Source organism: Haliaeetus albicilla, chromosome 23 (genome assembly GCF_947461875.1).
Source record: "Haliaeetus albicilla chromosome 23, bHalAlb1.1, whole genome shotgun sequence".
NCBI lineage: Eukaryota > Metazoa > Chordata > Aves > Accipitriformes > Accipitridae > Haliaeetus > Haliaeetus albicilla.
Genome location: NC_091505.1, coordinates 16,766,402 through 16,782,789, shown reverse-complemented (window position 1 = coordinate 16,782,789; position 16,388 = coordinate 16,766,402). Strand labels below are relative to the sequence as shown.

Here is a 16,388-nt window from a genome sequence, read left to right as displayed (position 1 = left end):
CTTCTTGCCTGTAGGTCAGAGCATCAGACATGCGTTGCTCTACATACAGCGACCCGGAGCCCTACCAGTGGCACAGCTACCAGTTTTACGTCTAAAGTGAGACTCATTGCCAAGAAAAACCTCCTAGAAAGTCCCACACACCTGCTTTTATTCCTCATGCTGTGGTGTGATGTGAGTCTCTCACAGGCAGCACAGCTCTCCTGGCTTTTAAGAATCATGTTGCCAGGATTTGCTCACTGCTGTATTATCTTGCCTACGAAAACCAGGCTATGCAGCTGCAGCCCACATCCCTTTTAGCAGACTTGGAAGCGGAGGCACAAAATGACCAGGACCAGCATTTTCCAAAAGTGTCTTGTGATTTTGGGCTAGTTCTGGATTAAGTTGCCACCTTCAACTGCTGGCCCAAGGGATGTGCCCATGGCCATACAGATAATCAGTAGCAGAGACATAAACAGAAGCCAGACCCCTGAGACACAATCCTGTGATGCGAATTTGAGCTCATCCTTCCTTTTTAGGAGCTAATCCTTTGTCCTTGCAGGAAGAGAAATTTTCCATAAATGTGATTTTTATTTTTTTTTACACATCATTGTGTGTTTAATGTTTAACAGTGGGATCATTATGGTTTTATTAGCAGCATGGAATGCTTTTTCATCTTCAACTGACTTTGCAAACATTAACTAATTGATCTCAGCTATGAATCAGTGATGGTAACTAGGAAGAGAGGCGAAGCGATCTGCTCCTGGTCACTGGGGCAGTGGTTGTCAGAACAGGGTGCAGACATCAGGGCTCCCGCTTTGCTGCTCAGACCGTGAACACCGGCGGTTTTATTACAGTCATTTCCATTAGTGCTGCTCTCAGGGAGGGCCACTCTGTGTGCAATAAACAACCCTCGGCTGCTTCTTTCTGCTTTTGGTTGAGATCACGCTTGACAAAATGTAGCAAATGTCGCCGAACCTCATAAAATGATGATTTATTTTTTTTAAAAAGTGATTGACTTTGTTTTCTTCAGTGATCCGGTAGCTGCTGGGTGTTTTCAGTTCACCCTAACAAAATGCATAATTAAATTATATTTGTGGGAATCAGATGCTAAAGTCAGAAATGAGTGGTGTTGCTCGCAGCCAAAGTCTGCGAGGTTTTTAAGGGCCACATTGGCGAAGACTGACTTGAAGCATCCTGAAGACGGCTGCCAGGAAATTAGCTCCTCGTTTGCAGTATGCAGAACATGTACGACGGTTTTATGATTTACTCTCTCATCTGCTTCACATTGCGCCTATTTTCCCTCGCGACTGTCCTGGTGTACGCAATTTTCTGTTGCAAAACAGGAGTGAAAATGAGCACTGCAGTGTGGAAGAGCTGTGCCACTACCCAGGTAAGGGTGGCCAAGCCTGGCAGGGACACAGCCCCTCTGCGGTGGGGGGCTGACAATAGCTTTGGGGATAGAGAGGACCCAGCAGGGGGATGTGATGGTGGCTTTGAGGACAGATGAGATGCGGTTGGGGGGGTTGCGATGGTTGTTTGGGGGACAGAGAGGATACAGCTCCTCAGTGAGGGATGCGATGGTGACTTTGGAGACAAGGGTGGGCTCAGTAGGGGAATGTGATGGTGGTTCTGGAGACACTGGGGACACAGTGGGGGGATGTGGTGGTGGCTTTGGGGACAGCAGGGACAGAGCAGGAAGGTGTGATGGTGGCTTTGGGGACAGGGTGGAGGTGTGACAGTGGCTTTGGGGACAGAGAGGACACAGCAGGGATGTATGATGGTGGCTTTGGGGACAGTGGTGATACAGCCCCTCAGCAGGTGGATGTGGTGGTGGTTTGGGGGACAGCAGGGACACAGCGAGGAGGTGTGACGGTGGCTTTGGGGACAACAGGGACACAGCGAGGAGGTGTGATGGTGGCTTTGGGGATGGAGGGGACATGGCTGGGATGTGTGATGGTGGCTTTGGGGACAGAGAAGACACAGTGAGGAGGTGTGACGGTGGCTTTGGGGACAGGGTGGAGGTGTGACGGTGGCTTTGGGGACAGAGGGGACATGGCAGGGATGTGTGATGGTGGCTTTGGGGACAGGGTGGAGGTGTGATGGTGGCTTTGGGGACAGCAGGGACACAGTGAGGAGGTGTGACGGTGGCTTTGGGGACAGAGTGGAGGTGTGATGGTGGCTTTGGGGACAGCGGGGAGGCAGCCCCTAGGCAGGTGCCTGTGGTGGCGGCTTTGGGGACAGGGTGGGCTCGGTGTGCGTGGGGGGGCGCGGCGGCGGTGGTTTCGGGTCCTGCGGCCGGGAAGAGGTGCTGGGCCCGGCTCCCCCCCTCCGGTGCGCCGGCCGGTGCCCGTGTCACGCCGCTGCAGGCGGCGGGCGGCAGCGGCGACCCCGCAGCTGCGAGAGAAGGTGTCCGGGAGCCCGGAGGGGCAACGCCGCTCGGGAGACCCTCCCGCGGGGCCCGGGAGCGCCGCCGCACGGGCGGGCCGCCGCTCGGCCCGCACCGGCGCCGGGTCGGGCCGGGCCTGCTCGGCGCGGCGCGGCGCGGCCGGCCGGTTGCCATGGCAGCAGCCAGGCGGCGCGGCGGCGCGCGCGGCCGGCGGGGCGCGGCGCGGCGCGGCCCCGGAGCGTACCATGTGCGCCCGGCGGCGGGAGGCGGCGGAGGGGCCACGACGGCGGCGGCTGCTGCTGCCCTGCTAGCTCCGCCACGGCGGGCTCGGCGACCAGGAGCCGCTGCGTCAATGTAACGGCGGCGGCGGGGCGGGTGGGGAGCAGGGGTGGGGTGGGCGCCGCCGCTGAGTGGCATTTCCACGCCGCGCGTGGCCGCCCGCCGCGGGGAAGGGGGGGAAGGGGGGGGCGGAGGGCGGGCGGGAGGCGTTAAAATGGCGGCGCGCAGCCGGCCCCCGCGCTAAACCGGCCCCCGTGGCTCGCCCCGTGCCGCCGCGCGTGGCACGGTGCGGCCGCCCGCTGCCTGCTAGCGCCGCCGCTGAGGTAAGGCCGGGCCCGGGCCCGGGTGCGGGGGGGGGGGGACACGGCCGCCCTCCGCCGAGCCGCGGGGCGCCCGGGGTCGGGTCTGACGCGCTCCGGTGTGGTGATGATGGGGGGGGTGTTGGAGAGCACGTCTGTGGCGGCGGCGGGGGGTCGTCCCGCGGCCGGGGCTCGGCGGCCGCTGGCGGTTGTCCCGGGAGCGGCGGCGGGCTGTCCCGGGGTGCCGGCGCGGCTCCTTGGCGGCGCTTCGCTCCTTTGTCTGCCGGCGGCGGGCGGGCGGGCTGGCCGGGCGGCCGGCCGCGGCCCCGCTCCGCCGGCGGCGGCGGCGGCGGCGGGAGCGTCTGCGGAGGGCGGCTGGCGCGTCGCGGTGCGTTGTTAGGGTGTCGTTTCGTTCGTAAGAAAAAAAAAAATAAATTACAAAAACCCGCACCAAAACTAATTTTTGCAGCCGAAAGTGTTCCAGGCGCTGTCTTAACCCGCGAACGCCTCGTAGCGTAGCGAAATGCCTGCTCAGAGGAGGGTGGAAGCGGACTTTTACTTCTGAAAAAGCAGCACAAACTATCTGGAGGACTCCCCTACTGCTACAGCAATGAGAGAGGGGCCTGAGGGGAGGGGGGATTTTTTTTTTCCTTTTTCTTTTTTTTTTTTTTTTTTATTGGATTCGTATGAAGACATGCGCATTTGTTCATTCTTGCCACCGCACTGGAGTCTGCCTAGAAACAAAGAACACAGCCTGGCGAAGTTGATGCTGGCTCTGAAAGTGTCTGGCTTTTTTTTTTTTTTTGCCTCATTTACTTGTGCCATAGTTAAAAGCCTCGAGATAGTTCCTTAAATTATTTCCATGTGCCTGCTGATGGAGCCCCCCTCCCCCTCCGCCTTTGCCCCCCTCGACCCTACCAGGCCAGGTCTACGCATTTCAGAAAGTGCAGCCATGATAGATAGAGCAACTTCTCCCATTTTCACCCAGCCCCGTGGTATGACAGTTCGCAGTAGGTGTGCCTTCCGACGGGGAGCCACCCCCTTGCTGAATCATCGTGGAGCGATGGCCGGACAGCTCGTCCGCTCGGGGAACAAAATATTCCCCTGTAGAGCATGAGGCGGTGGCAAGGCGAGACGCAAGTAAGAGACCTGTTAGCATTCGGCTCAGACGCGGGCGAACGGTTGAAGGGAGAAAACCTTTCCCTTTCATGGCAGCGGGAGCTGCGGATGCGGTTTTGAGCTAAAAGGCAAGACGTGCGATGCAGTAAGGAACGTCCCCTGCCTTTGAGGTAGTGAAACTCTGAGGGCCTGATCCTGTAGCTCTTGTTTCTCTGAAAACTCCTTTCTTGCACGGATAGGCTCTGTGCAAGATCAACACCTGGCTTGGGGAGCGACATGCAAATTCGTGGTATTGTGCAGTGGTGGTTATTAGCAGTAATTCTGTAGCGTGTTTGCACAGACAACCGTGTGAGCAGTAGTGTTGTGTCTGTGCTATTTGCCTGAAACTAGTTTGTTCCGCACTGGTAAAAGTTGTCGCCTTTGTTACTGCAAGGAAATAATGACTTTACCTTTTGGGGGGTTGGGGTGCACGCGTGTCAGATGCTGAAGTGTTGCTAGGTATTCCTGCCTTTATTCAAAGGATGCCAAAAGTATCCTTTTGAGGCTACTCCTTTGGAGTGAGAGGTGGGATGAGCAATTTTGAGCTGGGATGTATCAGGCAAGACTAAATTGCAGCAGTTGTTGGACATGTAATGTGATCCTGTAATTAGAGCGAGGTAATAGTCTATACCATGTTGAAACTATCGAGTGTCTTGAGTTGGAGCAGTCTGAATTAAGCTAGTTCTTCTGGGATTATGCAGAAGCAGAAGTAATGCAGTTAAAGTTTCCATACGGCAGCTTCCATGAGGTTGCAGAGATATTTTCCCCCTATGGGTCCTCCTTGTGGGTATTTTGCTTTTAAGGTAGTACGTGGAGGCTGCAATGGTGCTGCTCTCAGGTTGGAGGAACGCCTTACGTGGCACAGTCCTGCTCCTTGGAGCTTTATTTACTAATGAAGGTCCAAATCATGTATCTCAGCCCTGGGGCGGGGGAAGCTCCTGAAGGAAGGACTTAAAGGTTCAGCTTTGGGCAGAACTGAAGGATCTAAAGGACTGTCTAATTTGGTCTTAAAACTTCCCTGCCCCCACCATTCTCTATACCCCCAAAAAGATGTGTGTTAGCAAGTGGTCTGGTGGAGAGCCTGCAAGCTGTGGTCTTTCCAGTGCTCCTGCCAATGGGGCAGGATCCTCAAGGGGCTCTCGAGTGGTTCTGGTTTGCTGTAGGGTTGTACTAGTGTGGAGCTGTGGGGGTACAGTCATGCACAGGCAGACCTGGGAGGCTGTGCAGAGTTACGGTGTGTGGGCACCAGCCCTTCTCACGGATGCTAATTTCCCTTGGCGTGTGTGTGTGTATATATATATATATATAGACATGGTACATATTTAAATGAAGTCATTTTAAAGTAGTGATGGCCCAGAAAAGTTTGAGAGCTATTTCAGTGTTTGAGTGTTTCTCTTTGAAAGACAATGGACTGTGCAGAAGCTTCTAGGTATTATGGGATACGCTTATAGCAGGAGAAGGTGCAGTCTTCTCTCGGGTGTAGTCAGCCTTCCCAGAAGCAGCTGAGTTTTACGTATGCACCTGGTTCAGCCTGTATACAGCTGTATGTCTGTTGCAGGTCTGGTGCTATCCTCCAGGTGGTTTGGGATATACTGGCAGGGGCCCAAAGTAGACCTGGTGGTCAGTGAGGAAACAAGCCCCTTGGTGCTGTAACCTCTGTGCTGGTCAGCCTCCTGCAGCATCTGGCCAGGTCTGGAGAAGTCAGGGTGTCACCACTGTGGGAGAGTGAGGGATCCTCATGGAGAAAGAGCAAGCAGATCTGGGGCTGCCATTCGTCCCTCCCAGTGCTGGCCCATGTGCCGCAGGAAGGTTACTGACAAGTAGGTATGCTGGGCAGTTGTCCTTCTGAGGTGCTGGGGTGTTGCATCCACATAGAGGATTTTCTGATGGGTTTTGTGCCCAGTTCCACTTCACAAGCAGTAGTGGCCTGCTCTGCCTCCTCCTTCTCTGTTGGAGAATGGCTGGCATGAGGCTTAAATCTTATTCTTAGATTTTTACAGACCTAGAAGTTTTCTCCTGGGCTTGCCCCATCTTAGCAAGATGAATACACGGACCTTAGAGTTTTGCACTTGCACTGCCACAAGAAGTGAGGTTTTGAGAGGCTGTTCTGCATGTTTAAGGGAATCTCAAAGTGGGACTTGGAAACTTCTGACTGCAAAGAAGGGGAGGTTGGCTTTCTTACCTTTTGCAGTGTAGCTTGCAAATCAGTTTTGAAGCTGGTGCTGTGGTGGAAAAAGTGGTCCTGCTTCCAGCCCTTTCCTCCAGTCTCTTCACCATCCTTGTGGATTAAGAACCTTGCAGAACAACAAGAAAGTAAGTGATGCTCATTTTAGCCATCGCTGTTTCTTTGGTTCGCTTCTCCATGTGGCCACAGAAACTATTGTGTTGGCGCAAGGACCTGGGGTGCACAGGCAGGACTGCTGCTTTTATTAGCAGCACTGGCTTATGCCGAGTTAAACTGATGGCAAAACTGCATTGCTAGTGTCTTGCAAATGGGTCTTTCTTCATGCACAATTCGAACCACGGCTTTTCTAGTCACCAGTGCCTGCAGCTTAGTCAGGAGCCTGAAAGCAAATGAAGATTTTCTTTGTGGCTAATGCAGGCACAGGTGATGATGATGAATCTGCAGTCAGGATTTGGTGACTGATGCCTGTAGCAGGACACCCCTGCTGTGCCAGTCATGAGAGCTTGGCTTTGGCAATGGAGCAAACCATTGTGTGACTCAGACATGTTGGGAAAGAGTACGCAGCCTTCATAGGAGCAGGCTTTTCTGACCATGAACATACTAGAAGTCATGTGTGGAAACTAAAATGAGTACTAGAAACACGAGGCTGCTCATTGAGAGGAAGGCTGCGCGCTGAAAAGCGGGAGTTTGCTTAGATCTCGGTTTCCAAAGGTAGTCATAGGAGCTGTGGCTCTCTTGCTGTGCTCTGAAAAGAAGAGTGCAAACATCCAACCAAAGGAGAACTGCTATCGCAGACAGACATAGCATCCTGCATTTGGGTTACCCAGGTCCAGCCTCCAAGCACCCAGCAGGAAAAATGTGACGAAAAAATTGTTTGCAACATGATAGAAATGGTTGGGGAGTGATCACAGCCTGCAAGCAGGGGGGAAAGGATGTCTTTATTGAACAGTGTGTGTTTGCTCTTAAAATCCCTTAAAAGCTCTGAAGCTCAAGCTTGCTTGATTTGCTGTGTTTGCTATCTCAGTGAGAAGTTTCAATTCAGTGTGGACGAGTTGATGCAGGAGTTGTTCCCTTTTAGGTGATAGGGAACTAGTTACCCATGTGTAATGCACTGGTTTGCTTGTTGGACTGAGTTTTTTGTGAGTTTGTTTTTAATTGGTGTAGTCCAGACCTCTGGGCAGTGCATGCATCCTTCTCTAGGGCAATGCTCAGGTCCTAATTTGTCATATGATTTAAGCACAGACTTGTCTCTCTTGCTGAAGCACAGTTTTTAAGACGGAGCATTTGTAATAAGATAACATTTTGTAATTCTCTGTTCACCTTTAATGTGGCATCACAGGTACCCCAGACTTAGTACATGTGTCTGCTCCTGGAATGGAGTTCCTCACTGTACCCCCTAAGTATAGAAACAGTATAAATTGATACTTTTAGTTTGTTTTCTGTAGGTTCCTGTGTGTGTGCAAATTGCTGACCCTGGTTTACCTGAGTTTGTGCTTGCGATGCTTTTGCAGTTGGGCACCTCTTGCCTGCTAAGCTGTGGCAGTGTGTGTTGTTCTTTTAAAAGGTGTGTATCCTCCCCTTTTTCCATGCCATCGTCCAGGAAGGATTGTCTACCCAGAGCGATGTTATCTTCCCCCATTTTAAATGGTGTCAGCAGATACTTATTTTTTCCCTTCTCCTGTTCCAGTGCTAAGTACCCACCATGGGAATGAGTCGTCTTGTATTACTCACATGGAGCAAATCTGTGGCTTGGCCTCCAAATTATATGGCCCTGTTCAGCAAGGGTGAGGTCCTCTGGAGCCCAAGTAAAGGTGCCAGGATCTCTTTGCCTGCGTTTTTTGGTGTTTTGTTTTTTTTTTTTTTTGTAAAAGCACGTAGGCTGATAGCGAGCTGAAAAACCGGTGGCCTTCAGAGCTGGGTATTTTATGTCTGAGGGCTTCTGAATGCATAAAATCAGAGAGAATGTGTCTGTGTAATCCGATCTGCTCTTGAAAGCCTTGCGGAGGGCTGCACGCTGCAGACATAAGCTGTGTCAATAAGAACTCTATTCACCCTCGGAAAACAGCCTCGTGATCAGGTTTGACTGGCAGGCTTCCTAAGGGAGGGCCTTTTTTTGAGAAGGAGCTCCGATTTTTTGGCGGCACTTCTGACTGCCTTTTCGGACTCCCACTTATTGTTCTTTCCTTGGTGTGATAAACTTGGATTTTTTTATTTTTTTATTTTTTTTTTTTTGCTCGGAGGTTGCTGGGGCAGAGGGAGGATTTCATGCGGCGTGATAACAGAGGTGTGGGGGGAGTTTTCTTCCTCGCAGTGCAACCCCTCTGCCAAAGCAGCATTTAGGAGTGCGAAGGTGATGGATTTAAAAGAATATGAGGTAGGACTGGAGGTTGCTGCGAGCTGGAAAGCGTACTCATGGGCATGCGTGGGGTACTTTCTTGCAAAACAGTGGCACAAAATACCTGTTCTTGTAAAAGTCTGAGATGGTAATGCACAAAATATGTGGTTGTGCATGTTTATGTGCTTTTTTTCACTCAGTTCTGCAGATGTCTGTATTACCCAGAAGTGTTGTTGGGCGAAATTCTGCTTTCGGTAATGCTGGCATAAATCTGCTGCGAAGGCAGTGTTGTACTAATGACTGTAATTTGCTGGTTGCTATTATTTTTTTAAAAAATTCACACGAGTCAAAAATCCTATTCTGCTTTATGAAGTATTCTACACCTGGCATGTAATCTTTTAAAATCTTGTAGGAAAAATCTGCTTGAGCTAGTAAAAATGATGCTTATAAGATTTTCTGAAAGCAGAGTTTTAATCAAAATATCAGGTTCTGAGCTGCTGTTTAGTGTATAGTGTTTGTGTAAATGGCATTTTCTGTTGCATTATATGTGTCATATTCAGTATTTGCTCTGCTGAGGTCTTAAAGCCATTCTCTTTGGCATTGAGTTACCAGTTTTGACAAAAGAGATGCCGGACTGTCAGTTATGCATGTTTCTTTTTTCTTGCAGGTCCCTTGGTCTATCTGTCACTTTTTTTCTAAAGCTCGAGCTCCTTACTCAAGTGATGATTTGAAAATTAGCTCATCTGTGTGTCTTTCTGGGTTATTCCTGTAGCTGCAAATGAGGGCTTGAAAACATAATTAGGATGTAATATGCACAAGCTCAAAAAGAAAAAAAAAAAAAAAGAAAAAAACCGACAGAAAAACAAAGTAATGCAAAGCTATTATTTAAAAGAAATGCAATTATGTTTTGAGCCAATTGAGGCTTGACTTAATTTCTCAGGGTTTTCTGGTGATGATGCAGTGAAACCAAAATTAACTCCTGAAATATGCCTGTCCTTAGTCAGGAATTTGGCTGGTGAAAATCGACAGTGCCACCGAAAGTAGGGGAATTCCCTCACAGGGGAGCCTGGCCCTGTGCAGTTTGCAAATGGGTGCAGCATTTGGGGTTATTCCTGCTGTCTCCATTTCCCTGGCTCTCCCAGGCTAATTCATCTTTGATAAAGGCTGGATCTTGCCTGCGAGAGCTTTAATAACAAACTCTGACTGGTTTAGGTGGGACTGGCCCCCGGGCAAATGGCCTGCAGACCCAGGCGGCTGCAGGCGGGCGAGTGTGGGCAGGAAACGCTGGTTTCTCTGCTGCTGCTGCCGCTGCCGCTCGTAAGGCGGGGAGGCCGCAGCTGGGTAATTTGTTTTTACTTCCTGTTCCCAATCTGTTTGGGTCAAAAGTAGCGGTGTTTTTCCATATTAAGATGTTTGGCTTCATTCTGCAAGGCAGCAAGAAATTTCACACTGTGCACAACGTGTTTCTTATATTGCAGAGACTCTTTATTGCTGCCTTTGACTTTTAATTTGGATGGTGAAACCTTTATTACTACCTTTTTTGTTGCATAAACCTGCTTTTCAAGGAAAACAGAAAGTTGTTGGGTGTTTGGTTTTTTCTTTCTTTCTGTTTTGGAAAGAGCCTTTGAAATAGCTTGCAGGTCTGTAGCTGAGGAGAGGGAGGGAGCCAGCAGGTCTGGCTGCTATGGCTGGTTCCTCAGCAGGCTCATGGGGACGCGGGGAGGCCTCAGCCTGCTTCTCTGCTCCTTGGTCACGAGGGGATAACGCTGCCAGAGTTAACTGGGATGCTGGGACTTAATTCATTAATGTTTGTGAAGCATTTGGTGATCTTTTGGTGAAAGGTCCTGGACTGCGGAGGGGTGGTTGTGCTGTGAAGGGCTGTAATGCCAGGAGGGATGTGCGTGGGTTGATGGACCGGTCGTTAAAGCGGTCCTAAAGGCTGGAATGGTGAGCTGCCAAACATCCCTGGCTCGCTGATGGGGAAACCTGCCCTGTAAAGGAAAACCGGCTCCTGCAAAAGAGCATCGCCCGCTCTGAACCATGGCTGGCTGCCGGGCTGCTGCTGGGAGTTGTTCTCCAAAGCGCTGGGTTAGTCCTCAGCATGCAAAGTGTTACCACAGGCCATAAGATACAAAACTGAAGGAGAAGAGAGGATCTGGGTCTTCCCTGGATGGGCTAGGCAGAAGAAGCACCGGTGTCAGGTTTCTCTCCCCAAAATCTGGTCAAAACTCTTTGTTAATGCTGTTTGCTCTCCTTAAGCTGCTCAGTTGTAGGATCTCCTACCCTGTCTACAGCCAGCAAGTCAGGATGGATAGATCTCTTTATAGCCATACCAGGTATCCATGGGATCCTTTTAAATACAGTCTGAATGTTTTTAAATAAATGGTAATGAGCACTGCTGGCCCCTAGGGCTTGTGTTGCATCTTCAGCTATGTTTCAGTAAAGTTATTTTTGAGGTACAAAAAAGAAACAGTAGCATGGAGCCATCAGTAGGGTTACAGGTGGTCTGTCCTTCATTCTCTGAAGCCTCCAGGTGCTGGCATTGTATCTGACCAAGGTAGCCAGAGCACAGAGATGCCTTGTGAAGTGCCTCCATGCCCTCAGACACAATGCCCAGGTTTTGGCACTGGCATCTCCACCTTGCCTTTGCACTCGACTCCTAGATGCACAGCCAAATGCCTCCATCCCAGGTCCTCAGCTTGTTCCTCAGACCAGGTCCACCACCCATGAATTTGGCTTGACTAATTACTCAGTGAAACACTCAGTGTGACAGCCACGGTGCCCTTCCTTGAGCATAGCCTTGGTAATGAGCTAATGTTGGCTCTACCCGGAGCGCCCAGGCGTGGTCTGGCTAATGCAGTGGCACCTTTCATGCGGTGCTTGAGGAGGCTATGCTACAGGTCATGTAAATGAGGCCAACCAGAGTGGGCTGCTCTCCTGTAGGAGGAACAGCAAGCCCCTTCCCTCCTGCATATCTGCAGTGAGGTGACACCTCCCATGCTGCTTCTGGATGCAACCAGCCTCTTCCACCTTGCTCAGAAGTGCAGGCAGGTTGTCCTCACTCTTCCCCTGCCTGCTCTGTGCACCCCCTTGGACCAGTGTGCCCAGGGCAGCTGGCCTGGGTGGCTCTTGCCTGGTGCTGACCTCCTTCACTATTATTTTCAGGGTTTCCAGGGCAGTTGGTTGGATAGCTGTGATCCATGTTTCTTCTGAGAATGAGGACATGAGTAGGGCATGCCTGGCGGATTCCGCATGAGGTTATATCAGCCTTGCTGAAGGGAGAGACCTGCTGGGTTGAGGACTTTCCAGCTCTGGTGACTGTGTTGTAATATGACGCATTCAGTAGCTGATGATCAGTTACCAAGGTTGGAATGAGGATGCTGCTGCTGAAAGGCAAATCCATTCTGTGTCCTGTGTTAGGTGGAAGGTTAGCCTTCTGACAAGACCCTGAGATCCATTCATAAGGTACAGGGAAGTTTCTGGTGTGTCTAACAGTGGATTTATTTATTCTCTGTATAGTGCCACCATCTTGTTCCTCTAGAGATACCAGGATTTGTAAATTCAGTGCAGCTGTAGAGTGTGTCCTAGATGCCCTTGGTTGGGCAATTACACCATTTTGCATGCCAGCTTACATGAGAAACAGTTTCTCCCCCAGGTCTTGGAGCACATCCACCTGCTCAGCCAACCCGGGGAATGCAGTACCTGGCGACTTCTGGAGGGGAAGAGCATTTGGTTGCACAATGCTGCGGGATTCATCCCTGTCGTAGGGCCTGCATCCAGTTCCACCCGTGTGTTTGTAATGTATATGATTTTCAGCGCACAGAAGGAGAGAAGAAAACTTGTGGGGAATGTACGTATTTGGAGGAATTGTGGAAGCCTCTTGAGAGAGGGGCATTGCTGAGGCAGAGCCATTGGCTGCTCAAGCTCCTGGGCTGTGCCGAGTGCCCTTGGCCTCCATGGGTGCCACGAGGAGCTGAGCCTGCCATTTCATGCCCTTCAAATGGGCTTTGGCACTGAAAGATGCACTCTCTTTCCTCCCTGCTGCTGTCCTCATTCCTCTGCCTTGTGCTTGGTCTCATGAATGCTTGTCCTGGCCGAGGGAGAGGGCAGGAACAAGGCCTGGGCCCCGTGGGAGGGCAGAGCTGCCCTGGCTGATGCAGCCTGTACTTGGGTCAGCTGGAAATGGTGGTGGAGCTGCAGTAGAGCATCTGTATGGGTGGGGCTGAGCTGGTCACTGATGGCCTTTTGCAAGGTGCTGTGTTTGGGGTTTTTTTTGTTTGTTTGTTTTCAATAAAATGTTAACTATTATAGTTGCATACTGATTAATAAGAGTAATGCTTAATACAGCCATTGTGTAAGGCTGTGGGCTAAGGCAGGTGCCTTTTACCAGCAGTAGCTCCCTTTTTGATACAAAAGGACCAGACAGTTGAGTGGGACTGATCCTGTGCAAGGGGAATTCAGCACAAACTACATTTCAGATAACTGCCCACTGATTCCAGCTCTGTAGGCTTTGGGTTGTGTTGGCTTGCCTTCCCCATGTGCAGACCAGGAGAACAAATGGGGAGGGCTGGAGCTCGGGGCTGCAGCCGCAGCCCAGTAAAGCACTCCAGATTTGGGGCTGACAGGCAGGAATTTGCAGTTTGTTTGCTGTGGAGTTCCCTTTCTTTCAGTAAAATGTAGATGCAAATGTGTGAGAAGCTTTTAGTGGGAACATTCATGATGTTCAGCAGCAGACAGGTAGCTGGTGATTTGCTTGACTGATGGCTTTCTTCTAAGTGTTCTTAGATACTTGTTTGTCAATAGGATGTTTGGGGAGAGGGATCCTACAGTTGAACTGGAACTTTTAAGTTTCAAAAGGAGTTTTTCTTCCTGAGAGTAAATCTGTGGCTGACTTTGCTCCTATTACTGTGGTCCATCTTCAGTTTGCTGGTGCTGGCTTTAAAAATATTTAAAGTTTTTTTTAGGGGTAGTGCAGAGCACTGGCTTCAGTTTGAGTGTGAACGTTGGCAAGGAGCAACCTGAATTTAAAATTGGATTTTGGTCACCAGTGGCAGACGTTTTTTGCTGGTCCCCTTTGCCTGCAATGTGTGCTGATGCTGCGGCGTGGTCAGGCTGGAAAGTGCTGTCAGCTCCCTCTCCCTGGCAAGAGCCCTGGGCTGAGCATCACTCACTCCTTCTGCAGGAGTAACACTGCTGCTGCGTGGGTGAGACTTTCCCCTTGCCTGTTGATAGGCTAAAAAAGCCATTAGGACTGCAGAACTTGTTCACAGAGTTATGCAGCGGTTACCTAAAAAAAAAAAAAAGGAAGATAGGATGCCTGTTAAATTAACACTACAAATGCTTTTTTTTTTTTTTTTTTTTAAAGACACCCAGTACAACAAAACTGCTGAGGGGGAGAAGTCCATTATGGTGATTATAGTCCAAATATAACATCTTTGTGATAGGCAGAAAGTGAAGCTGACTACAAATGGGAGTGATACTGGGAAGAAGGTAAAAAAACTTAATATTCTGAATGATAGAAGAGTGAATTTAAATTCATTTAATGTCAGTAATCTTTGTATTATTAGCCATAATCTGCTTCTGAGAAGCACACAGGCTTGACTTTTTTTTTTCCTCTCCATATAACTGCATTAATAAGAACAGAGTGTTTCTCCTGACCTCTGCCTTTAGACTATGAGCTCCCAAGAGCACAAATTTTTCTTCTTACTTTTGGACAGCATCTGCAGGTAGGGAAAGCTGCCACAAATAAATAGCAGTGCTAGAAGCATGTTACTGCAGTTCCAGATCACTTAGCAAGGGTCTGATCCTGTGCGATGATTACAGGAAGATGGAATTAGGGCTGGAGTCTGATATCGGGTGCATGGGTATTTTTAGGATGGTCTTAAACCTGTACGTTGCTGAAGTGGTTCTCAGCAGGGTGATCTAGGGAGGAAGCCTGCTAGCTGGGAGAGCAAGGTGGGGGGTTCAGGCTGCTGTATTTTGGGATGTACATCTTCCTGGGGGGGGTGTACTGGAGAGGAGATTCAAATGCAACAGTATTGATGTACTTGATGCAGTAATGTTAGCTGGATTGTGGAGACAAAGAGGTGAGACTGGCTTTAGGATTGTTGTTTGAGCCTTTAATGTGGGGAGAGAGTGGCAAGGCACAGCAACAGCATCCAACACCTTCAGGTGGGAGGTTATCACGATTGGCTTCGTGCATCTCCCTGTTCTGAGGGAGAGAGCTGGTGCATGCAAGTTTGCTTAGGTTTCTGCGAGAATGTGATGTTGCTCATCCTGGAGATTCAGGCAACCGAAACGAGAGAAAGAGAATTAAAGCATGAGATCTGCTTGCTCGTGACCTGAATCCCCTAATCACAGCCTCGCGTAAGTGAAGGTCTTAGGCTGGGTTGAGTAGAGGGCATCTCCACACAAGAAAATGTACATCTGCCCTCCGCCTTCCAGAATTAGAGCTTACTCGTGATGAAATGTAGTTGTAAGGGCCTTAAACCCTGCCTTAAACTGGACCTGCTGTGTGTGCCATTGCTTCCCCTGCGGCAGGCATGTAGTAGGTGCCTCGGTGAAGATAGGTGTGTGCTACCTGAGCTCCCCATCCCCAGGACAGCTCCTCTGGGCGCCAGAAGCATATCCTGGTGAGTCCGTGCCTTCTGGAACTGGTCCTTAATTTGATGGACTTAGATTAGAGCTTTAGTTGTATTTAATTTAAGCTTTGTGCTGTTACTTTCTGTTCTTTAATCTGGGAAGTAACATTGAGACAGTTCATGCAACAGTGTGGCTACTTTCACTGACCCTGTAATTTGTGTTTGACCCTGGATGTTTCTGGTAGGGTGCCCCGCTAACACCAAGCCAGTGGTAATCCCACGCTTTCAGCTTTGTGTTGGGTTTATTCCAGGTTGTAAGGCTGCAGCCAGCAATGTAAGGCTAGCTGTTTATTCAAGTAGATGGCTAAACTGAAAAATCAATTAAAAAAAAAGAAAAGGAATTTATTCTACTTTGGGTCGCTTCAGCAAAAAACCCTGAAAAAATTTTCAGCACATTTTTGACATGGAGGTGTAGGGAAGAGCATTTTTTTTGGTGGAAAGATACATAGTTTGTTTATTAGATGAGAGGTAGAGATGTTTCAGCTGAGGGGTGGAGGAAAAAAGAAAAGGAAAAACAAGGGGGGAAGAACCCTAATGCTCCTTGCCTTTTGTAAAGAAATGCTTCAGTTTTTCTTTTGAAGCAGTCTGGAAATTCAGGTTAGTCACTGTAAAACTGAATAAATAATTTCTCTGAAAAGCACTGCCTAGCTTGTACTCGTAGCAGATAGAAAGGCAGATTAAAATATTTCATAAAAGGACTTTAAAAGCATCTTTGGCTCAAATCCATGGTATTGTAAACTGAGGGAGCATCTCTGATTTTTCTGTTACCTGAGGATCTGGCTTTTATCTTGGTTTTAATCTTTTTTCCCCTCCCTGCCCTCTGTCTCCCCTGATATGAAAAGGTGCATCTGTATGGAGGATTTCTTGCAGCACATGTTCAAGGACTGTTTTGGAGCCCAGAGAATTTGATCCAGAGACTCCTCCTAGCCTCAGTGGGGTTTTGTTTTTACAGCTCCTGTGAACCAGGAGAGTATTATTGGTTCAGCATCGTATCAGATACAGATAATTGGGATTTTGAACTTCCCCCACAAACACTTAAAGAAAACACCATGCAAATGTCTTTGAGAGCCAGTAAACACCTGTGTTGCTGCCTGAAGGTTGAATCCACAGCTAGCTGCCTCTTGGA

At 49.7% G+C, this 16,388-nt stretch overlaps 1 protein-coding gene and 1 long non-coding RNA gene across 10 annotated transcripts in view; one reads left to right on the top strand and one right to left on the bottom strand.

Moving 5' to 3' along the window:
- Positions 1 to 126: 126 nt before the first annotated feature.
- Positions 127 to 2,721, bottom strand: LOC138690738 (uncharacterized). The gene is made up of 2 exons (XR_011329511.1): positions 2,610 to 2,721; positions 127 to 1,308 (listed from the first exon to the last, which is right to left on the bottom strand). It is a non-coding gene; the product is annotated as an uncharacterized lncRNA (long non-coding RNA).
- MBNL3 (muscleblind like splicing regulator 3) overlaps positions 2,598 to 16,388 on the top strand; it is a 97,508-nt gene continuing 83,717 nt past the window's right edge. For 4 of the 9 annotated variants that reach the window (XR_011329509.1, XR_011329508.1, XM_069811403.1 and 1 more), the window contains exon 1: positions 2,598 to 2,719. The gene's annotated coding sequence lies outside the window, so the exon portion shown is untranslated. Of the gene's footprint in view, positions 2,720 to 2,840; positions 2,968 to 3,855; positions 4,084 to 4,119; positions 8,661 to 16,388 lie in introns of those variants that run through there. The other 5 variants (XM_069811405.1, XM_069811399.1, XM_069811404.1 and 2 more) reach the window with 5 other exon arrangements.